Here is a 12,647-nt window from a genome sequence, read left to right as displayed (position 1 = left end):
ATGTTGAAAAATGTATACCTGGTGGAATATGTATACGTTGTGGAATGGATAATTCTAGGTAACATAGCTTATATGCCTTTCTTTTACAAACAATGTAAAGATATTTTTTATTATGGCATTAGATAATTGATATAAAAAAGTATTTAAATTTGATAAAATTTTATTCAAGGAATATCACACATTATGATTCTTTCCACTGTCCCTAAAGGTAACTTTAGTTCCTCAAAAGCTGGAGTCAAGGTTTGTCTTCAAGACAGCCCTTTTTAATAGAACAGATGCTCGGTTCCCAATTGTCTTCTCAACTCTTCATATTAACGATATAAAAGTAAGTTTACACTTAACAGAGATGATTGTGTAGTGAATCCTAAGTAAGTCATGAATCTAGCCTCCCTGAGATAGCTCCTCTACATACAAACCACCTGGTCATTATCAATCCAGAAGTGTTAAAACGAGAATTAGCTAGGCAGGGCTCATTTGCAAGGCTCTACACTGTGGTCAGTGAGAACACGAAATGTGTCTGTCATAAAATCTCATTGATTCGCTATGACGTAGCTATTAGAGACTCACTTGTGGCTTGCCTTGTATTTCTACTAGATGGTGTTCAACTAGTCAATGGAGATCAAATAAGCAACAATCTAATAAACAGTTAATAAAATGTTCCCAATAGACTGATTGCTAGCAAGGTAACAGATAGAAAACCTAGCAGGAAATCTTTTTATGGTCATGTCCTCAGCATATATACTTACTTTGTGTAGCAAAAACCCTTAAAATTTACTCTTAGCTATTTTCCAGACTACAATCAATACATTGATATGAACGACAGTTACTCTAATGTACCATAGATCACTTGAACTTATTCCTCCCAGCTCACTGAACGTTCGTATCCTTTCACTGACATCTCCATACTACCCCCTGCATTCAGTCCCTGGTAACCATCATTATATTCTCTACATGAGTTGAATTTTTTCAGATTCCACAGGTGAGATCATGCAGTATTTTTCTTTCTATGCCTACTTTTTTAATTTTGCATATGTCCTCTGGGTTCATCCACATTGTCACAAGTGACATGATTCCCTTGCTTCTTAAAGCTGAATAGTATCCCGTTATGTCTATGCCACATTTTCTCTATCCATTCATCCAGTGATGGACACTTAGGTTGGTTCCCATACCTTGGCTATTGTGAGTAACTGCTGCAGTGAATATGGGAGTGCAGCTATCTTTCTGACATACTGATTTCATTTCCTTTGGGTGTGTACTAGATCGTGGGATTGCTGGAACATATATTTTTATTTTTTAATTTTTGAGGAAGCTTCATACAGTTTTTCAAAACTACTAATTGACACTCCCACTGATACTGTGCAGGGTTCTCTATTCTCCACATCCTCCCCAATATTTGTTATCTTTCTTCTTTTTGATAATAGCCAATCTTACAAGCGGAGATGATTTCACATTAGTGTTTAATTTACATTTCTCTGGTGATTAGTGATTTTGAGCATGTTTTTATGTATCTGTTGACTATTTGTACTTCCTCTCTTGAGAAATGTCTAAGATTTCTTGACACTTTATTTTTTTTTCAGTTTTTGGCCGGGGCTGGGTTTGAACCCACCACCTCCGGTATATGGGGCCCGAGCCCTACTCCTTTGAGCCACAGGCACCGCCCCTCTTGACACTTTTTAATCTGATTATATGTTTTATACCAGGCATCCTCAAATTGCGGCCCGCGGGCCACATGAAGCCGTGTGAATTGTATTTGTTCCCGTTTTGTTTTTTACTTCAAAATAAGACATGTGCAGTGTGCATAGGAATTTGTTCATATATATTTTTTTAAAACTATAGTCCGGCCCTCCAACGGTCTGAGGGTCAGTGAATTGGCCCCCTGTTTAAAAAGTTTGAGGACGCCTGTTTTATACCTACCAAGGTGTGTTTGAATTTCTGGTTTCTTTAGGTTATTAACTTCTTACCTGATGAGCTGTTTAGGAATATTCTCTGCAGTGTATACTTTGTCTGTTCACCCATTTGATTGATTCCTTGGCTATGCAAGCTTTCTAGCTTGAAGTTTATCTCATCCATTTATTTTTGCTTTTGTTGCTGTGCTTTTGAGTTCATATCCCCCCAAAATCGTTGCCCATGTCATGAAGCTTTTCCCCTGTCTTTTATTCTACTAATTTTATAGTTACAGGACTGGTATTTAAGTTTTTAATCTATTTCTATTTTTTGTGTCTGATGTGCGAGAAAGGTCTAATTTCATTCTTCAGCATATGAGTATCCAATTATCCCAACACCTTTTATTGACGAGACTGTCCATTTCCCATTGTGTGTTCTTGGAAACTTTATCAAAAATCAATTAACTATAAATGTATGGATTGATTTCTGGGTTCTGGGCTTTGTTCAAATGGTTTCCATGTTTATTTTTACACCAGTGCCATGTCAGAGCTAGAAATTCTTGATGCTATATTGTGTTTTCAAGTATTATTTTTTTCACCATGTTGCATACTCTTTTCAATACAAAATAGAAGGTTGCTTCATTGTAGAATATTACCAGACATGTCTTTTCTAAAGAATTGGCACTTGTTGCTATATTCACCAATAAAACTGAATTATTTAGAATTAAATTAGCATTCTTTTAAAAATATGCATATTCTTTAAATGGTGAACCGAATATAGGTCTTTAGTGTCTTAAGGGAAACTACCAGTCGTTCCACAAAACTAATTCAATGAGAAAAACTCTCTTCTTTCTTGAACTAGTTTCAGATAGACAAGGTCATATCTTCATCTGGAGAGACAAAGTACACTCAGTGCCCAGATGTTCTCAAACTATAATGCAGCCTAAATCTTTCCAGTATTTTGGGAAATGGCTTCTTCACAGTTCCTCTGCTAACTATGAGTCAATGCCCTTTTATTCGAGTTGTTCTAATATTGAGTTTAGTACAGTGATTTCAGTCAAAAACGTATATTTCCTATAAGACCTTATCATTGGAAGAGCAGATATCTTTCTAGCTATTGCTAGTCAGTTGTTAATAGAGCTTTGTCATCTAAATAGATAATTGCACTATCTTACCATTACTACCAGATTTGCCCCCTTGTTTTCAAGTTTCTAGAAGTGAGGAGTTGTCCACGTTGAAAGCTAGTGACTTCTGAGAGACACTTAAAACTTTAAAGTTATAATAGAATTGATTTTGCTGGTCCGGATTTCTCTGAATATTAAAAAAAAAAGAGATCTATACAGCATGAAATGAGGTCTCTTTTACAAGCTTGAATGTATGAAATTAATTTTTTCCATGCAATTTGATTTAATTTGAGAAAATGGGTTGTTCTCAGGTGGATGAGCGCCAGTGTCTCACGTTGCACATGACCTCATGGTGGGAAGTCAGGCGCCTCTGAGACCTGGGTCATTCTTTCAAGTCCAGGATATCACTTAGCTGACTCTGATAGTGGTTTACTAAATGCTAATGAAGCATTTAGCATACTCCAGGATTTCTACTCATCCTGGAATTGGCTTGATCATTTTCATATTGGTTCAAAAGATTTATAATTTTAAAAGATACAAAATTTTACATCAGGGAGTATATTGGATAAGTAGTACAAGAGCTTGGTTTTTGCACAACCTTCTTAGTGCAATGTTACTTTTGAGCTTTCACAGACACAGAATTTTTCTAGGCAAACGAAAAAGCCTTAAAATCTGTGTGAACAAATTGTCTCATGACAGTTAAGAAAGTAGATCCAGAAAATGACTTTCCTGACACGAGGCATCCACTCACACCTCTGTGACTCTCTCACACACATATAAACACACATGCATTCCCCACATTTGTTGTTTCACTGATCATCTTTTTCCTCATCCTTTCTGTCTTTTAACTCTCTGATTAAAATCATTTCCTCTAATCAAAATTTCTGACCTTCTGAACTAGATTATTTCCTCCTGCTGCATTGCTCTTTCTATGACATTGACCACAGTTTGCTGTTTACTTTATGTAAGCTTGTCTGCCGTCAGCTGACTATATACAATTTGTGACAGGGACCATGTCCTTATTTTTCTTGATTACACCCTTATAATATTACTAATTTAAGGTCATATAACATAATCTCAGAACACATTTCTTGAATGAATAAATGTGGGACTTAATTAGATTTTAACTCAGTCAAATAGAGGCCCAATGCTACCGACTCAGAGCTGCAATTATATCTTGTGAACATTTCTCAACACATCCTTATGTATACCAATTTCTGAATGCCTACATATTCTGCAAATAACATTATTATTTTGTTTTGTTTTTCCTAATAGACTATTTCAGCAAATACTTTATTTACCAAAGCTATTTTCTTCTGGTGTATTTTTGTTGTTGTTGTTCTGTTCACCACAAGGAACATGAGAAATCGTGTACATGTACAAGTGTGTGTGTTCTGTGAGCTACCTAGTAAGATAATTTCAAGTATAAGAAATAATTTTGGGTTATAGTAATCACTATAAATCATTGGAATAGCATACACTCTGTGTGTTATATTTGGTTAGATGCTAACAGGTGGCTTATTTGCTTTAAAAAATCAACAGGGATATATCTGTGTTGCATATGCTCTCAGAAGACAAATGAGTTATATTAGCAATGTCTCATTCTCATAAAGTCACCCATATAAATATATTTTCCCTCTCACTGAGTATTGCACAAAGTACATAAGGGAAGTTAAAGCAAATGACATAATACCATTGAAAAGGAAGGTCAACTGTAATTCACCTTTATATTACCAGGAAGAGAGGTAGAAGGGAAAATGGATTGTCTCTAAGGCAAGCCAAATGAGAAATCCATATTTCAGATACAATAAATATATGAACACACAACCATCTATAGTTACAGAGTTAATAATTACACCTACATTTGATTTACAAAAAGACTTAACTTTATCTTCCAAATTGTAATGTGAAAATAGTGCTATATTATCCAAACCATTCAAAATTATCTGGACCAACAAAGAGCCACAATATTGCCAAAGAGATGGATAGTTGTTCCTATTGCAATCACTTACTACCTATTTGATATTAACCTTTCTAACACCATTTCCTTATAACACACAGTAGTAACCTTTCTAACACCATTTTCCTCATAACACACAGTAAGGACAATAGTCATTTAGCTTAAGAGGTTTATTGTGAGAATTGATAACAAAAAAAAATTTCATACTGTGTGTGGAGCAAAGTAGGCAACTGAAATAATACTAGCTATTTTAAAGGGTATTTTTTTCTCAGTAACCAATAAGCAAACACAAATACCTGTAGTACTGATTGTAGGTTTTAGTGTTCCTTCCGAATCCCTATCATTGTCTATTTTATTTTCCAGTATTTAACATAGAGGAAGTGAAAACAAACAAACAAAAAATAAATAAACAAGGAAAAATAGACCAAAAAAAGGAGACTGCTGATTGAAGTCATTTCAAAGGATTTCAAAAAACTCCCTCCTCCTCAATTCACATTAGTTGAGCATCCTTTAGTATTTGTTATCTTTCACAAATGCTACCGGACAACTTACTTTAGCAATATGAACTAAGAAAACCCAGCCATGTCATTTGGATGTTATGATTAGTTAATTTCTTATGTCTCAAAAGAAAAAATAACAAAATAGAGATTTAAAAGCAGAAGCTTGGATGAGCTTTAGACATCATCACACAGTCATCACCCCATGCCATCAGCTCTACTAAGATTATTATCTTTCCTGTGCCCAGTTTCTTTTGGTTAAGTAGAAATTAAGTTACTAAGTGTGGAAGAGTAGCAACATGGATGCCCAGAACACTTTCCAAGACTGAGATTGTGGGTTATCACTAACTGGTCAGTTGCCGCTGAGTTTGTCATCTGTCCAAATCCTGGATTAGTCTGGGTTCTTCAGTGAAACATAGCAAATAGAAAGGAGATCGATAGAGACAGATAGACAGATAGACAGATTGACAGATAGATATATGATAGATAGAAAAGGGAAGATTTATTGAGAAAATTTGCTCACATAGTTTTGGAGGCTAAGAGGTCGCGTGATAAGCCTTTTGCACCTTAGAGAACCAGGGAAGCCAGTGGTGTGACTCTCAGTCTGAAGCCCAGTCCTGAGAACCTAGGGGGCACTGGTGCAATTTCTGATTCCAAAGGCCAGAGAACATGGGATTTCGATGTCCAAGGGCAGTAGGCTGTCTCAGCTCCAGAAGAAGGATAGTGTTCACCTCACCTCCAGCTTTTTGTTCCATCTGGTACTTCAGCCTCTGGAACGGCGCTCACTTGTATTGTTTGAGGATAGATCATCTTTACTTAGCTCACTGACACACAAAATCATCCTTGTAGACATATCCAGAAGTCAAGCTTTTCCAGATATCTGAGTTTCTTTAAGCTAGTCAAGTCATGACCTAAAATGAACCATCACAGATGCTATATTCATAAAGCAAAACCATGAAGAAATTAATTGAGCATTAACCAGTGATCAAGAAACAAATCCATTTTCTAAACTAAAATAGACATCAAGGAAAATGAAAAGTTTATGTAATATTTGGTGCCTTCCTCCCAAAGAATATATGTATAGAGAGAGAGATTGCAAAAACACATGAAGAGTCACAGATTATAAAAGAACATTTTAGGAGATTATGGAAAGAAGGTCATGTAATACAAGGAAAGAAGGGTCAGAAGAAAATGGAAAAAATATGTACACGAGGTATGCAAAACTTTTTCACTTTCTATGAGTTATTTCTCCAAAATAAAATAAAAATGTAAATAAATTTACTCACCAAGGATGGGGGATGCTGAAGGACTAGTAGAGTTATCCAGTACTTAGACTAACATACAATAGGAGATAATAGAAGTAGAAAGAGAGTTTCTATACATGTTAAAATACAAGTTTTTTTTTTTTCTTTTCAATTTTCCCAGGAGAGAAGAGCTGAAGCGTTTATGTTTAGGCAGAATAAGTTTTCCCACTTTCGACTTGTCTCTATGTGGATAGGTAAAGAGAGCAGCAAAAGCAAACTGAGAAGCTTTTCTTGGTCCTAATATGTTTTGGGAAATGTTCTTTAATATCTGCTAATGACTTGTGAAAGGCAAAATATCGAGTCAACTGGATACTCAAAATGATTATGCACAGAGCTTCTGGTAATTTGCCAAAAGCTCTGTGCTGGTGGGTATGGTCAGTGCCAAAATTTTCTGGGATACTTTATATTATGTTAAGACAGGTAGAGGAAAACTGGAGTTGCCTCCTTAAAACTAATGTTTGTGTTATTGTCCAAAATTCAAAATAAAATTTCAAAACACAGGCAACAGCTTCATAAAGGATAATGGGAACTAACTGAAACTAATTAGGAAGAATTAATTCTGCATAATTGCCTGGGCAACAATGACTTTTATGCTTTTATGTATTTTATACTACCGTGTAGCAGTCAAAATGAAACTGCATCAAAAACTTCTGTATTTGCCCCCATATTAACAACCGTATAGACAAGATTCCAGATATAAAGGTCCTTTTTTCATTTTGTGAAAGTAAGGCAATACAAATCTGGCTGTTTACAGTGTGCAATTACTAGAAGGTGACAGTGAGTTATGTGTTAGTCAATAGGGCAATACTCATTTCTCTCCAGGATTTTGTGTTTAGAGATGACCTGTGTAAAATAGCACTGTCCTTAACTCGAAATCAAATTTGGTTTATTGATAGGATTTTTTCCATATCTCCTAAATGTGTGATTGGTAAGTTGTATCATCCAATTCTGCCTCTATCCCCATCACAGTACCTAGTTTGTGTCTGGCAGCCTGACTTGATCAGCTATTTGTAGCTTGTTTAAATTTTTAAAGGGACATTAAAGTTTTCTTTCAGTGGACTGTAGAATGGCATAGCAATCGCAAAAGTGTCATTTACGATTAAACATGTAAAACTATTTTCCTTTTTATAATACCTGAAGTAACTAACACAATAAATATTTTTTAAAACCATCCACTAAGAAAAGACATTTTGTAAATGAAAGTTTTATAACGTCAACAAATTGTGAATTGTATTGATACAAACGGGTGCTTCTAAATGAGCACTCCCTAAACGTGGTGTGAAATGTCTTGTGTGTACTATCTTATGATTCACAAAGGTGCTCTATATACTTCTTTATAAAGGAAAATATTGTGCATATTCTAAGTTGTCTGAATCTGAGCCCTTGGTGTGTTGGCTGCATATTCCTCAGTGAACTAATTTGCTGGTAATTATAACAGTGTTTCACGTTACTTGTATGGGATTTATGCTTTCCATTCTCTTTTTGAAGGAAAATGTTAAACATGCTGGATATATATTTGAAGATATTACATCAAGCAAGTGTATCACAATGCCAATACATCCATATGCATTTAAATGTATTATTTAATTTTCATGTTATTAATTTTATATGACTTTTTAATATTATAGGTTTCAACTATTATAGAGGTCCAATATTCTGCCATGGATAGCCTAAGGTATATTTAAAATTTTTAGTCTACGAGACATTATTTTTGCTTTTCCTAATACTTTCTTCCAAATAAATTTATAAAACACAATCTGTTTTCAAGACTATATTATAAGCGATTAGCCAATATTGTGCAAAGATGTCTTAAATGATGCCCAAGCTCAGGATACACAAACATCAATGACAAAGTCATAATTTAAATAAAATACAAATATAAAATACAACTTTAAATACACTGACTCTGTAGTTTATCTACATTGCAAAGTTAGGTTAACATAATTATCATCTTTGATTAATATACACACAATTCATGACATTTAATAATCTACATAGTGACTTATTTGCTTAGAATACAGACTTTTGAATGCAGTACTATGATATTCTCAATATGCCTTGTAAGCTGGATTAACATTATCATGCAAGATTTCTTTAGTGTAGCCATGGAGATGAACCAGCATCTACAACCAGAACACCCCCAGCCTTTACAAACAAATTCAAGTAAGACATCCACTCCTTTGCCCCAACTTCCCCCTGCAACCAGTCTGAATTTAATAGAAATCTGACAATTCTGGAACTTAAAGGTAATAGAAAAATTGAACTTGAAACATCTTTTTTACAAATATCTCATGACCCAGAACTTTACCTTTAAGCCAAGAGAATTGGTTTATGGAGATATAAGAAAAAAAGTCTATCTTATATATGTGATATATCTATACTTAGAACAAAAGTACATATTAAACATATTGAGTAGGATATTTATGAACTTAACCAAGGGATAAATTAGATTGACAGATATTTCAATAAGAAATCAAAGAACCATCATAAAAATGAATTCGCATGACAGATAAAAGTTACTTTTACCTTCCTGTGGACAAATTATCCTTTAACCAAAGCTGCTATCATGTGCAGCTGATATGTAAAATCAAAATGCTTAACCTTCCTCCAACTTCTTCTTTATTATTTATTTATTTATTTATTTATTATTATTATTTTTTTTGCAGTTTTTGGCCAGGGCTGGGCTTGAACCCACCACCTCTGGTATGTGGGGCCTTCACCCTACTCCTTTGAGCCACAGGTGCCACCTTCCCTCCAACTTCTAGCCATATTAATAAAGTGCTTTCCACATTATAACAATTTAGGCATGAAACATGACTCAAAATATAACCTTAACTGCTGACTGGGGATTTAGATGGTGACATTTGAAATCAAGAAAGATAAAATGGCCAAGGACAATTTTGAACTGCCAATGCAATAAAATCTAACCTGTGTAAGATCTTTATAAGAGTAGGTAATGAATTCAAATATTAAAGTTTATGCTCAAAAAATAAAATAATTAAACTTTTAGAGTAAATATTTTCCTAAAGTTAGATTATATGTATTTTTGAGTTTTTGACAATATTTACTGATCTGCACACTTTTTGACAGTACCACATGTGCGGACATTTTGCTAGAGAATAGATTTTTAAGTACATTTCATCAATGACACAGTGATACAACTAATGACATAATAATTTATCAGTAGGTTCAATCACACGTACGAAAAATCTTAATAGTAGCTTAAATAAATAAAATGCTTATTTTTCTCTCCCATAAAACAAAGGCATCATCACTATTTTTGCTTTATTACCAGCATTGCATGGCTTTCTTCTCAAAGGGTACCATAAAGTCCAGGAGACTTGTTACAGTTTCCATAACTGTATGCACATTACAAACAGCAAGAATAGGAGGAAAGAAAAATCACCTTACTGAAATTCAGATCCAGCTTCTTCCTTGAAATGCCCACAACACTTTTATTTGCTTCTCACTGTATAGAATTTGGGCACATGTCACTCTTAGTTTCAGAAAGTTTTTGAAATGTGATTTTTTTTTACAATGTTTCTCAGCTTAATTTTTTCTTTTTGTTTACATATACCCGTGTTTATTATGTTTCCCTTTTTTTGCCGAAATGTGAATTTTTAGTTGCCCTCTTGCTACCTCAATATGAAATGGAAATTATATTCTAAAGAAGTGGAGAATGGGGGTGGCGCCCGTGGCTCAAAGGAGTAGGGCACTGGCACCATATACTGGCAGTGATGGGTTCAAATCCAGCCCTAGCTCCCCCCCCCAAAAAAAAAAACTGCAAAAAATAAAGTGGAGAATGGATATGAGGTGGAAAATAATAGTCTGCTGTAAATAATGTTTTAAGCCACACATGCCCTTGCTTTTCCTTATTTTATTACATCCCAACTCATTAAAATAAATTGTAAAGCCCTTAGATCAATGAAACAGCTACTCAGGCAATGTGCAAGGTGCTCAGACAGTTATATAGGGATAGGAAATACTGCTATATTGGCTTTACCCAATCTAGGCATCAAAATTTTGATGCTACTTTACAGGTAACAGAGGAGGCCAAAAATGCATTCCCATTTTAAGAAAGGAAAAACTATATTAAAATTGTAGTGCTTAAGTCATGTGTAACTTCTGCAATTACAAGAGATCCTGATCCATTATACAAGATAACAAACATTATCAGGATATATTGAGTATAGAAAGTAACACAAGTCTTTTCTTGCTTAAAATGTTTATACATTTTTTTGACGCCCTCTGTATATTTTGTCAATTTACCCTGGTAAAATGGTATTTCAAATTATTGATTTTTATTTATTTATATGCTTTATAAAATTTAAACACAAGTTCTATTGAGCATGATTAAACCACCTCAGACCGAATCCCGCAAACTGTGAGTAATATCTGATAACTCCCGATGATAACTGGGGTGGCTGGGGAAATCCTCTCTGCATTAGTACTGTTGAGATCCATTCTCTGATTTTGATCCCCCTACATAATATATAACACAACTTTCATTCTTCTCCCAGGTCTTTACTTTTAAATTCATTTGTTTATGTGCATGTTCTAAATAAACTCATTAAGTGATGAACCTTCTCTTATTACTCACGGATAATTGGCTTTGGTCTGTTTTCTTGACCTTATCACTTATGTGCCATTTGCCCTTCTTTATAGAAACAAGATACCTCAACTCTGGGGCTACATTCTTTCTGCTGTCAAATATATAAATATTTTAATGATATTTTAGCTGAATAAGTGCCTTAAGCCTTAGAATTAGAATGGAATATAGATCCTTGTTTATACCAGGCAATAACAATTCAATTAAGCAGGTGGCGCCTGTGGCTCAAGGGGTAGGGTGCCGGTCCCATATGCCAGAGGTGGTGGGTTAAAACCCAGCCCTGGCCAAAAATCACAAAAAAAAAAAAAAAAAACAATTCAATTAAGCAACATGACCGTGGTAGGAAGTTGGGTCACTGAATGCTAAGTATCATTTGGGTTCTACATCATTCTCAAATTACCTAAATTTTTTATTTTATGATTTTTCCCCTAGAATTAAGAGAGTTTTCTAATTTTAATTATTACTGTTTTTTAAAAAAAATCCTCACTACTCTTCAATGAAAGCCAACTATTAAGGAAAAAGAAAAAAATTCTTAAGTACCTCTGAATTAGCCTCATTAATAAGATTAATTCAGTGCCAAATAACTAAAAAGTACTACCTTGATGAGCACAGATCTTTGATACAAGTGCAAAATAAATTGATAATTATAGTAGGCTCAACAATTAATCCATCAAAGACGTCGACATTCTGATCTCTGGAACCCTTGAGTATTAACCCCCATAAAAGAGTCTTTGCAGCTATGATTAAATTAAGGATTTTGCCCTAGGGAGATTATCCTGAATGATATAGGAGAGCCTTAAATGTAATCATTTGCGTTCTATAGGAGAGAATCTGATATACACAGAGTAATGTGAAGTATTGTGATTTCACATACACAAGTAATGTGAAGACAAGGGTCAAGCTAAAGGTTAGCACGATGCAGCCACAGTCGAGGAACGCCAGCAGTCCGTCACCAGAAGCTGGAAGAGATTGAAATGGATTCTTCTGCAGAGCTTAAGATGGAGCACAGCCCTTTCTAAATTTGATTTTGGTGCAGTGATGCATATCTCAGACTTCTGGACTTTAGAATGGGAAGAGAATAAACTCATATTGTTTTAAACCACCCAATTTGTGGCATTTCATTACAGTATCTAAAGAAAACTAATAGGATAATTTGAAACAAATAAGAAAAATTTGAGTCCTGATTTTTGCTTTTAGTTGTTCAATGAGTGTTTACTTTTTTCAGCCTTCCTGCACGACCAGCATTCTGGTCACATTTGATTTGGGAAAA

The 12,647-nt window shown here is 34.6% G+C and overlaps 1 pseudogene; it reads right to left on the bottom strand.

The window, feature by feature from the left end:
* Positions 1-652: 652 nt before the first annotated feature.
* On the bottom strand, positions 653-764 carry LOC128564161 (uncharacterized; annotated as a pseudogene).
* Between the last annotated feature and the right edge of the window lie 11,883 nt (positions 765-12,647).

Source organism: Nycticebus coucang, chromosome 13 (assembly GCF_027406575.1).
Source record: "Nycticebus coucang isolate mNycCou1 chromosome 13, mNycCou1.pri, whole genome shotgun sequence".
NCBI lineage: Eukaryota > Metazoa > Chordata > Mammalia > Primates > Lorisidae > Nycticebus > Nycticebus coucang.
The sequence above is the reverse complement of the archived record's forward strand: the minus strand, read 5'-3'. Positions and strand labels throughout refer to the sequence as shown.